A 12,865-nucleotide genomic window follows, 5' to 3' on the forward strand; every position below is an offset into this window, starting at 1 on the left:
CTCTCCCTCTTTCTCTCTCCCCCTTTCTCTCTCTGTCTCTCTCTCTCTCTCTCTCCCTCTCCCTCTTTCTCTCTCTGTCTCTCTCTCTCTCCCTCTTTCTCTCTCTGTCTCTCTCTCTCTCCCTCTTTCTCTCTCTGTCTCTCTCTCTCTCCCTCTTTCTCTCCAATTCCAATTCAATTCCAATTCAAATGCTTTATTGGCATGAAAGTTTACAGAGAACCATATTGCCAAAGCTTACATAGCAAAAAGGTACAGTTTTCCAACATTCTGTAGGTGTCAATCGATTTGACATTTGTTGGGTACATACAATATTACTTTTAAACAATATTAATTTTAAACAGTCTTTGTACTTCATTTGGTACGTTCAATATTAATTTTAAACAGTCTTAATTTTAAACAGTCCTCAGGTTGTGACATGTTGTTACATATTTGGCCCCAAGGTATGGTCTGTCTCCTTCTCCTAGGACTAATCTCAATTTTGACAGATCATCCAGTTCCTTGAAATCTGGGGTTGTTTGGCTTAGCTTGTTGAATAATATGTTTCTTGATGTGTTGAATTTTTCGCATTTTAGGAGGAAATGCATTTCTGTTTCAACCTCGCCAGCCAGACATTGATCGCATATTCTATTCTCTCTAGGCTGCCAGGATTTCTTGTATCTGCCTTTTTCAATTTCCAGTTGGTGGTCGCTTAGTCTGTACCTGGTGAGGGTCTGTCTTTGTTTTGTGTCTCTGATGGTCGTGAGGTAGTCTGCCAGTTTATATTCTCTTTTTAGGGCCCGGTAACATTCTAATCTGCTTTGGCTTTCGGTTATTTTGTTCCAATGTTCCAGGTAGGTTTCTTTGCATTTTTTAATGATTTGGTTCACTCGGATTGGTGTTTGGACGGCTGTGTTGGTCTGGGGCTGGTCAGGGTCCGGCTGAGTACTTAGTTTCAGTAGCAGCTGACTCAGGGGACTCTTTTCTGGGTTTAGCTCTTGGGTCTGAAAGGCTTTGAAATGAAGGGTGTCTGGGGAGCTAGATTTGAGGTGATTTAGGAAGTTTAGTGCTCGTTTTTGGATGTTTATTATCAGTGGGTATCTGCCTAGTTCGGCTCTGCATGCATTTGTTGGCGTTTTTCTTTGGGTGCGAAGGATGCTTCGGCAGAATTCTGCATGTAGGGCTTCTATTGTGTGTTTTTCCCATTTAGTGTAGCTTTGGTGATTTAGCGGGCCCCATACTTCACTACCGTACAGTGCAATGGGCAGGATTATGCTGTCAAATATTTTGAGCCAGATTTTGATTGGGATTTGGATGTTGTAGAATTTTCTTTTTATTGCATATAGGGCTCTTCGGGCTTTTTCTTTTAGTGCATTCACTGCTATGCTGAAGCTCCCTGATGCTGTAATAGTTAGACCAAGGTAGGTGTAGCTCATAGTGTGTCCTATAGTGGTATCACTGAGGGTAAACTGGTATTTGTTTTCCTGACATCTGGGCCTTTTTTGAAAAATCATGATGTTGGTTTTCTTTAGATTTACTGTTAGAGCCCAATTTTGGCAGTATTTGTCGAGTAGGTCTAGTTGTTGCTGTAATCCCTGTTCTGTGGGAGACAGCAGAACCAGGTCGTCCGCATAGAACAGGGATTTCACTTCTCCATCCAGGAGACGGAGACCTGGTGACTCGCTTTGCTCCAGCATGTCTGCTAATTCATTTATGTATATGTTGAACAGGGTCGGGCTCAAATTGCAGCCCTGCCGGACGCCTCTTCTCTGGGTGAAGAAATCGGTGCGTTTGTCTTCAATTTTGACCCCGCATTTGTTTTTCAGATACATTGATTTAATAAGGTCATAGACTTTGCCCCCTATTCCACACTGAAGAAGTTTATAATAGAGCCCTTCGTGCCATATAGAGTCAAAGGCTTTCTTGAAGTCGATGAAACAGGCGAATATTTTCCCATTTTTTGTTTGGTGTATATGTTTTTCAATGAGGGTGTGAAGGGTATAGATATGGTCGGCGGTGCGGTGTTTTGGAAGAAAGCCTATTTGGTTTTTTCTGAGGATATTATGTTTGTTAAGAAAATCAAGTAATCTACTATTTAGAATACTGCAGAATAACTTCCCTAGACAACTGTTGACACAGATGCCGCGGTAGTTATTTGGGTCTGATTTGTTTCCACTTTTATATATGGGGGAGATTAGTCCTTGGCACCAGATATCGGGAAAACAGCCTGAGCGTAATATGATGTTGAATAGTTTGAGTATCGCACCCTGCATCTCCATATTGCTGAACTTGAGCATTTCATTTTTGATGTTGTCTGGGCCACAGGCTGTCTTTAGGTGGAGAGATTTTGTTTTTGTGGCCAGTTCTTTCCATGTGATTGGGGAGTCTAGAGGGTTTTGGTTGTCTTTAATTGTTGCTTCTAATGTGTGGAGTTTTTCTGTCACCTGATGTTGACTTGGGTTTGTTTCGTTTATTGGGATGTCTTTTTAGAGGTTTTCAAAATGTGCTCTCCAGATGTCGCCATCTTGGATTGGTAATGCTTGCAATTGTGTTGTACTCAGGTTATTCCACATTTCCCAGAATTGTTTTGGATTGGTGGAGTTTTCAATTTCTTCGAGTATTTTGTGGGTATAGTTTTGTGTTTTGTTCCTAATGGTGTGTTTATATCTTTTGAGGGTTTCATTGTATCTAGTACGTAGGTCCGGATTGTTTGGTTGGCGATGCTTTTGGTTTGATATTTTTCTCAGGTCTTTTCTGGCATTTTTGCATTCGTGGTCAAACCATTTCTTATTTTTATTTTGTCTTTTGTGACGCTTCCTCTTCTGTTTCACAAGGTCGGCTTTTACAGCTGCCTCATGGAAGATCATATTTATATCCTCTATGGCCATGTTTACACCATCTCTGGTGATCTCGTATGGGTTTTCTTTAAATTTTGATATTTTACTTGTGAGATCAGGTGACTTTAGTGCTGTGATGAATTTTTCTCCACTGTCTGGGGCCCATCTGTATGTCTGGTTTATTTTATGGAGCTTACTGGGTTCCTTTTTTGTGTCTGTAGTTTGGGCAGAAAGTTTAAGGTACATATTTATTTGGTTATGGTCTGAGAGGGGGGATTGCTGCCTGACAGTGAATGAGTTGATATCGCAGGGGTCCAGGTCAGTGATTGTATAGTCCACCACACTAGACCCAAGAGTTGAGGAGTATGTGAGTCTCCCTAGGGAGTCCCCTCTGAACCTACCGTTAACTATGTACAGGCCTAAGGCTCGGCAGAGTTGCGCTACCTCCCTACCGCTTTTATTTATTTCACGATCAAGGTTGTTCCGATTTGCGATGGCTGGTGTGACATCTAAAGGGGTCTGTCCAAACACATGGTTGTTTCCCTGTGGGTCTATGAAGTCAGGTTCACAACCGGTCCTTGCATTTAGGTCCCCACATATTATCACCTTTCCTTGGGCCTGGAAATGGCTGATTTCCATGTGGAGAGTATCAAATAACTCCTCTTCGAAATATGGCGATTCTATTGGAGGTATGTAGATCGCACATAAGTAAACATCTTTTTTTGCTATTCCTATATTTTTATCTAGTTTTAGCCATACGTGTGATTTTCCCTGTTTTACCGGTGAGATGTGTTTGTCCAGTTCTCCCTTATACCACACCAATATTCCCCCGGAGGTTCTGCCCTTGCGTGTTTTAGTGTTCTTTACTGAGGGCACAATGATTTCATGGTACATTGGAGGACAGTGGGTCGGCACGTCCTTTTGGCACCATGTTTCTGTTAACACAATTATATCAATGTCTTTTATAGCTTTTAGGAATTCAGGGTCTGTACTCTTCATCCCAAAAGTTGAGGAGCGGAGGCCCTGGATATTCCAGCAGCTTATGTGGAAAGAACGCATTTATATAGTTCAATAAAACGAAATAAAATGGACCTATTTTGTGGGATGAGTGTGGAAACACTATTTTCTATAATGCTAAATGATGATTTAGTATAAATTTCATGAGACATGCACATATATCTATCTAATAATAGTAATAATACTGATAAGATAACAATAATGATAATGATAAATAACAATATTAATAATTTCTCCGGCTTTCTATCAGGCTGTTCAGCATCGTCATGATCTTTCTCAGTTCTTGGTCTACAGTCTGTGGTCTAGAGGGGGGTCTTGGGTCAGGTATAAAAGCACGGTTCTGTTGTTGGTTTTGTAAAGGGGGGTGGGGGACATTGGTGGTCCTGTTTGGGCTCCCAATGGTAGAGGGGGTGGGAGGGCTGCGTCTTTTGGCAGTGTTTATGAGGTTTCTTGCGAAGACCCACATCCGCTGTTTGAGTAGATGTATTTCGTCATAGAGGTCCCTTGTGTTGATGTTTGGATGATGGGCCAGGGAGACGTTGGGGAGGACAGAACATCTCGTGTCGATCTCCCTGTTGGTGTTGTGGATTATATAGGCTGGGGTGTCCTTTCTGGGCAGTAGTGTGGAGATCACGATCCGCGCCTCGGGGAATTCCCTGCTGGCCTTTTCCGCCATCCTGCTCACCGCCCTAGCAGTGCCTTCCTGTAGGGTGCGTAGGTCGTTCGTGCCTGTGTGGATCACAATCCATTTGGGGCTTCCAAGGGATTCTTTGTTCAGGATCTTCATTGCTTGGTCTGTGTTGCTGCACCATTTTTTCAGGACTTGATGGTCTGGGAACAGCCTCTGGGGGTCCAGAAACTTTCCGTTGGAGTCGGTCAGCAGGACCGCCTGAGGGGCTGGTTTTTCAGACTGGGTAACAGTAGTCTGGGTAGGACTCGCCTGGTGGCTGGTTGTTGGCTGGGTTTCTGGGATATGTTGTGTGGCAGGAGCGGGGTTTGGGGCTTTCGGTGTGTCATCGTTTGGGGGGGTATCTGTCGGTTTTTGTGTTCCTGTGTGTGAGGACTGGGTAGCAGTAGTCTGGGCATGACTCGACTGAGGGCTGGTTGGAGCGGGGTTTGTGGCTTTCGGTGTGTCTTCGTGTGGGGTGGCATCCGGCGGGTTCTGTGTCCTTGTGTGTGTTGTTTTTGTGTCCTCAGGTTTTTGGACCTTAAGAGGTTTGTGTTGCCTGCTGAGCCTTTCTACGGTCTCCTTCATTTTGTTTTGTTGAGTACGGAGTACTCTCTCTGTCTCTCTCTCTCTCTCCCTCTTTCTCTCTGTCTCTCTCTCTCTCTCTCCCTCTCCCTCTCTGTCTCTCTGCTGCTCTCTCTCTTTGACTCTCTCTGTCTCTTCCTCTCTCCCTCTTTCTCTGACTCTCTCTCGCTGACTCTTTCTCTTTTGGTCTCTCCCTCTCTCTCTCTCTCTGTCTCTCTCTCTCTTGTTCTTTCTCTTTCTCTCTCAATTCACAATTCACAATTCAAATCGCTTTATTGGCATGATAAGTTACATCTTATGTTGCCAAAGCATCAAAATACATTTATGGTTTAGCACATAAACGCAGTTCTATTCATACAGTGTATAAACAGGTATATCCCTGAGTGTATAAATATACATTCGCATTGTTTATATATATTCTTTTCTTAGTTTACTGGTTGTCCCTCTGTTCATGGCAAGCTGTAACATAGTGTAATATGGTTCTCTGTAAACTTTCATGCCAATAAAGCATTTGAATTTGAATTGTGTGCCGCCAGTGCTACACAGCTTCTCTCTTCTCTCCCAGTAGGAATGGGAGTTTTTGGTTGTCATTCAGATTTCTGAAATCAGGGCATATTTGTGAGAATTTTGGGTAGAAATTCTCCCTGATGCCCTGATATTTTCCGCAGGCTGTGAGGAAGTGCATCTCTGTCTCCACTACTCCCTGACTGCAGTGAGAGCATATCCTGTCTTCTCTTGGCAGCCTGGTCTGCCTGTGTCTGCCTTTTTCGATCGCTAGGCTATGTTCGCTAAGTCTGTACCTTGTCAAGGTTCTTCTCAGTTTGTTATCCTTTACCATGGTCAGGTAATCAGCTATGTTGTATTGTCTGTTTAGGGCCAAGTAGCAATTGAGTTTGCTTTGGGTTTTTGTTGTTTCTGCCCAATATGTCAGATATTTTTCCTTTTGCTTAGCGACGATTGTGTTGGGTCGAATTCTTTGTGTTACCCTGTCACTGTCCTGGGGCTGGTTATTGTTAGTATTGTTAGTAGTTACTTCACTGAGTCCCAGGACTAGTTGACTGAGGGTATTCTTCTTTATGGTCAGCTCTTGGCATTTCAGGGCATCGTAGTGATAGCATTGGGGATTGCTCATTTGTAGGTGATTCCAAAATTTGGTGGCTCTTTTTTGGATAGTGATTATTAATGGATATTGGCCTAGTTCCGCCCTGCATGCATTGTTTACTGTTTTCCTTTGAGTCCGGAGGATACTTTTACAGAATTCTGCATGTAGGATCTCAATTGGGTGTTTGTCCCATTTTGCAAATTCTTGTTGAGTTAGCGGTCCCCATACCTCACTGCCATAGAGTGCAATTGGTTCAATTACTGATTTGAAAATTTTGAGCCAAATGCTAATTGGGATTTCTATTTGGATTGATTTTTTGATGGCATAGAAAGCCCTTCTTGCTTTCTCTTTCAGTTCATTCACAGCCAGTTTGAAGTTTCCCGTAGAACTGATTTTTAAGCCCAAGTATGTGTAGTTAGTGGTTTGTTCAATTTTGGTTGTTCCTACTGTGAAATTTATTTTGGGTCCCTGATGTTTGGATCTTTGCTGGAACACAAGGACTTTGGTTTTTTGGGGATTTATTGTCAGGGCCCAAGTCTGGCAGTACGACTCCAGCAGGTCCAGGTTCTGCTGTAGCCCCTCTTTAGTTGGTGAGAGCAGAACCAGGTCGTCTGCATAGAGGAGGAATTTAACCTTGGATTCATATAGGGTGAGGCCGGGTGCTATAGATTGTTCAAGTAGTTTTGCCAATCCATTTATGTAAATATTAAAGAGTGTCGGTGAGATTGGCGAGCCCTGCGTCACCCCCCGCCCCTGTGGGAAGTATTTTGTTTGTTTGTCTCCAATTTTAACTGCACATTTGTTGTTTGTATACATTGATTTAATTACATCATATGTTTTCCCTCCTACCCCGCTTTCGATAAGTTTCAGGAATAAACCGTCATGCCAGATGGAGTCGAAAGCCTTCTGGAAATCTACAAAGCATGCGTAGATTTTGCTTTTGTTATGGTGAACATGTTTGTCAATTAGGGTCTGTAGGGTGAAGATATGATCGGATGTTCTATAGTTTGGCAGGAATCCAATTTGGCTTTTACTCACTGTCTCTGTCTCTCTTCGTCTCTCTCTCTCTCTATCTCTCTCTCTCTCTCTCTTTGTCTCTCTCTCTGTCTCTCTCTTTCTCTCTCTGTCTCTCTCTTTCTCGCTGACTCTTTCTCTTTCTCTCTCTCTCGCTGACTCTTTCCCTCTCTCTCTCTCGCTGACTCTTTCTCTTTGTGTCTCTGTCTCTTTGTGTCTCTCTCTTTGTGTCTCTCTCTGTCTCTGTCTCTCTCTCTCTCTCTGACTCTCTTTCTCTCTCTCTGTCTCTCTGTCCCTCTTTCTCTCTCTCTCTGCCTTTCCCCCGAACTGTTATCACCCCTCTCGATCCCTCGGGCACCTGGTTTGGTTCCCAAGCATCTCCCAGTTCCATGTGCCTCACGCTCCATCTGAAACTCCTCAGGTGGAGGGGGGTGGGGGGTGGGCGAGGAGCACCGGTTCGACCTTAAGGCCTCTTTATAAATGCGTTGTACCTGTTTTGGGTTCTTAAAGTTGGCGATGTATTTCTCTGCGCGTCAGACTCCCGAGTACAACCGTTTCGCGCTCCCAGGCATCCTGTAAGATTTTAGAACACCAGGTTTGGTAAGCGAGTTATAGATAAGGGAAGCCATTCGGCCCATCTTACCTGGTCAATCCTGAAACACCCTACACTCCCCCCAACCTATTGCCTCGTCTGGCTCTTCCTTAAACAGTCCCAGGGATTTCCCCTCCCCTACACCATCTGGGAGCTCTTTCCATCTGTCCTTGAGTCCAAAACCCTCCATGGCCTCGCCAACCCCCCCCCCCCCACCCCATCTCTGTAACCTCCTCAGGCCCTACAACCCTCCGAGATCTCTGCGCTCCTCCAATTCTGGCCTCTCGCTGATCTAAGGCCTGTACTTCTTTCCTAAAGTGTGGTGCCCAGATGTGTCCACAATACTCCAGCTGAGGCCTAACCAGTGATTTACAAAGTTCTAGGTTTGGAAGGAGGAAGTCTGAAGGTGTAAAATACCTTCCTATAAAGGAGGAGATATTAGGAGGGGCAACCAAAAACTTGGTGAAAGAGACAGGTTTTAAGGAGGGTCTCAGCCGTGCCTTTGTCCCCTCCAGACTCGACTATTCCAACGTTCTCCTGGGCCGGCCTCCCATCTTCCAACCTCCACAAACTTGAGCTCATCCAAAGCTCGGCTGCCCCATGTCCCAACTCGCACCGAGTCCCGCTCACCCATCGCCCCCTGTGCTCGCTGACCTACATCGGCTCCTGGTTAAGCAACGACTCGATTTCAAAATTCTCTCCCAAATTAATTTGCAGTAATGAAAGGGTTCGATAGGGTAGACGTAGAGAAGATGTTTCCACTTGTGGGGAGAGACCAAAAACTAGGGGCCATCAATATGGGATAGTCACTAATAAATCCAATCGGGAAACTCAGGAGAAAGTTCTTCACCCAGAGAATGGTGAGAATGTGGAACGCGCTACCACAGGGAGTGTTTAAATAGTATAGATGCTGATATACCTATCAATTCGTCCAATAAAAAGCGACGAGTTAGGAACGTAACTAAAGGTTTTTATTGACTAAATAACAGAGCCCACCCTCGTGGGTGATCGGGTCCAACAAGGAGGAAGTCCAGCCAGTCGACTACCTTTATACCTGGGCAGGTAGGTGGAGCCATGGGCGGAGTCGGAGGTGGTCAGCCCAGGTATAACAGCGCGACAAGAGGCGACCTCGTATAGTGATACAACAGTGAGAACAGTGATAACAATACAACAGTGATAACTATAGTGTAACGATAGTGAACGATAAAAGTGGTTTACCACAGATGCATTTAGAGGAAGCTGGATAAACACATGAGGGAGAAAGGAATAGAAGGATATGGTGATGGAGTGAGATGAAGAGGGGTGGGAGGAGGCTCGTGTGGAGCATAAACACCGGCACGGACCAGTTGGGCCGAATGGTTTGTTTCTGTGCTGTAAAAGCTGTGCAATTCTTTGTAATTCTATGTAATATTCTGAAAGAAAGAAAGACTTGCATTTATATGCGCCTTTCACAACCTCAGGATGTCCCAAAGCGCTTTGCAGCCAATGAAGTACTTTATGGGAGTGTAGTCACTGTTGTAATGCGGCAGCCAATTTGCGCACAGCAAGCTCCTACAAACAGCAACGTGATAATGACCAGATAATCTGTTTTTGTGATGTAGATTGAGGGTAAAACATTGGCCGCAGGTCACCGGAGAGAACTCCCCCACTGCTCTTCATCGAAATAGTGCCATGGGATCTTGTATGAACACCTGAGAGAGCCTCATCTGAAAGACGGCACCTCTGACAGTGCAGCACTCCCTCGGCACTGGACTGGAGTGTCGACCTAGATTTTTGTGCTCAAGTCTCTGGAGTGGGGCTTGAACCCACAACCTTCTGACTCAGAGGCAAGAGTGCTGCCCACTGAGCCGCTGAGTCACACTTACACTATTCTGGAGTAATCATTTCCATTCCCTTAACTATCTGAGATCCCTCTATCAGATCACCCCTCAGACTCCTCCTCTCCAGGTTGAAGAGCCCGACTCTCTTCCAGTCCTTCCCCATAACTCAGACCCCTTAACACTGGGCTTGTGACTCCTCTCTGCACTGCCTTTGCAATTGAATATCTCCCTTGTGTCTCGGGGGCCTGAATTTGTACCAGTGCCCCATGTGCCATAGAAACATAGAAAAATAGGAGCAGGAGTCGGCCATTCGGCCCTTCGAGCCTGCTCTGCCATTCAGTATGATCATGGCTGATCCTCTATCTCAATACCGTATTCCCGCTTTCTCCCCAGACCCATTGATGCCTTTTGTGTCTAGAAATCTATCTATCTCCTTCTTAAACATATTCAGTGACTTGGCTTCCACAGCCTTCTGTGGTAGAGAATTCCACAGGTTCACCACCCTCTGAGTGAAGAAATTTCTCCTCATCTCAGTCCTAAATGTCCTACCCTGTATCCTGAGACTGTGACCCCTCGTTCTAGACCCCCCCAGCCAGGGGAAACATCCTCCCTGCATCCAGTCTGTCTAGCCCTGTCAGAATTTTATATGTTTCAATGAGATCCCCTCTCATTCTTCTAAACTCGAGTGAATACAGGCCCAATCTCTCCTCATACGACAGTCCTGCCATCCCAGGAATCAGCCTGGTGAACCTTCGCTGCACTCCCTCTATGGCAAGTATATCTTTTCTTAGGTAAGGAGACCAAAACTGCACACAGTACTCCAGGTGTGGTCTCACCAAGGCCCTGTCTAACTGTAGTAAGACATCCTTGCTCCTGTACTCAAATCCTCTTGCAATGGAGGCCAACATACCATTTGCCTTCCTAACTGCTTGCTGCACCTGCATGTTTGCTTTCAGTGACTGGTGTACAAGGACACCCAGGTCCCTTTGTACATCAACATTTCCCAATCTCTCACCATTTAAATAATACTCTGCCTTTCTGTTTTTCCTACCGAAGTGGATAGCTTCACATTTCTCCACGGCCAGCCGACCAGTACAGTAGTTCACCATCCATTTTTGGAGGGGGGCGGGTGGGTCTTTAAAGGGTGGGTGGGAGCGTGAAGAGTGTCTTGTTTTGCACACTTTGTACAAAAATAATAAATTGCAGGATAACGGAGTATTACAGTTTAACTCTTTATTGAAGCATTTGGTCTGATGATCTGACTCATACAGCACAGTGGGAACAAGATGGAGTTAGGACCCCTAGCCTGGGTCTTCCAAACAATAGCAGTCCTTACAGATGCCTGCAGGCCAATGACAACTCAGCATGTGATCACATAAGAATATAATAGGTATTCCTTACAGATGCCTGCGGGCCAATGATAATTCAATATGCAAATGTTACAAAGAGTACTTCATCAGCCTTGACGCTCTGTGGGACGTCCTGAGGATGTGAAAGGCGCTGTAGAAATGCAAGTTCTTCAACAGCTACCTAAACAGACACTCCCAGGCCCAAGCCCCTTGAGATGACCTCCCAAACCTGACCACTGCCCCCTGCCCCCTTTCCCTGACTTACTCCCGGCTTACTCTCCCTCAGGATTTCCACGTGTCCCCGCTGGCTCCCCGTCTACCAGATCAAACAATCCCGTTGTGAACACCGTCGCTGTTAAGTATGTGTATTGTATTGAACAATTAACACAAAGACTTAAACGTATAACTCAAACAGGTCTTTACTGGTTGGAGGTAGGGACTATACATAGGTCTTTACTTCATGCCCACAGGCGGGAACTGAGGGGAGATCAGTACCCACAGTACTATTTATACCCCTATGGCCAGGAGTGGTACTGCGTATCACTACGCCCTACAAGTAGTGCAGTCCTGTCCATAGGTTCAAAGTAGCACACATATTACATACACAACAGTCGCTCTGTCTATTGGTTCCGCAACTCCCGACTGGGCCTCAACAACAACAACTTTCATTTGTACAGGGCCTCTAGCGTAGGAGAAACATCACAAGGCGTTTCATCGAACAAAATTGGACACCAAGCCACATAAGGAGATGTCAGGACAGGTGACCAAAAGCTTGGTCAAAGAGGTAGGTTATAAGGAGCATCATAGAGTCATAGAGTTATACAGCACAGAAAGAGGCCCTTCGGCCCATCGTGTCCGGGCCAGCCATCAAGCCCTGTCTATTCTAATCCCATTTTCCAGCACTTGGTCCCTAGCCTTGTATGCAATGGCATTTCAAGTGCTCATTTAAATGCTTCTTGAATGTTGTGAGGGTTCCTGCCTCTACCACCCTTTCAGGCAGTGAGTTCTAGATTCCAACCACCCTCTGGGTGAAAAAGTTCCTCCTCAAATCCCCTCTAAACCTCCTGCCCCTTACCTTGAAACTATGCCCCCTGGTTATTGACCCCTCTACTAAGGGGAAAAGTTCCTTTCGATTTACCCTATCTATGCCCCTCATAATTTTGTACACTTCAATCAGGTCCCCCTCAGTCTTCTCTGCTCTAAGGAAAACAACCCCAGCCTGTCCAGAAATAACAACAGAAAATGCTGGAAAAACTCAGCAGGCCAGGCAACATCCGTGGGAGAGAGAAATAGAGTCAATGTTTCAAGTCGAAACCCTTTGTCAAGACTGAAAAAGCACAGGAAATGAAATACCTGATACCTGATCAAACACGAGAAGGGAAACTGAAAGTAATGAAGATGAACAAGGCTGAAGAGCCAAACGGAGATCCCGCCAAAGAGAAGAGCAGAACTTCTTCAAGGTAGGCATTCCTACAAGAGGTGTGGCAGTGAACCCAGTCTGTCCAGTCTCTCCTCATAGCTGAAGCGCTCCAGCCCAGGTAACATCCTGGTGAATCTTCTCTGCACCCTCTCCAATGCAATCACATCCTTCCTATAGTGTGGCGACCAGAACTGCACACAGTACTCCAGCTGTGACCTTACCAGCGTTTTGTACAGCTCCATCATAACCTCCCTGCTCTTATATTCTATGCCTCGGCTAATGAAGGCAAGTATCCCATATGCCTTCTTAACCACCTTATCTACCTGCCCTGCTGCCTTCAGGGCTCTATGTACATGCACACCAAGGAGGAGAGAGAGGCGGAGAGGTTTAGGGAGGGAATTCCAGAGCTTAGGACCCCGGCAGCTGAAGGCATGGCCGCCGATGGTGGAGCGATTGATGTGGAGTATTTTAAACCAACACTTGACA

Source organism: Somniosus microcephalus, unplaced genomic scaffold (assembly GCF_052327205.1).
Source record: "Somniosus microcephalus isolate GS21.2 unplaced genomic scaffold, FLI_Smic_1.0 unresolved_chr1, whole genome shotgun sequence".
Classification (NCBI taxonomy): domain Eukaryota; kingdom Metazoa; phylum Chordata; class Chondrichthyes; order Squaliformes; family Somniosidae; genus Somniosus; species Somniosus microcephalus.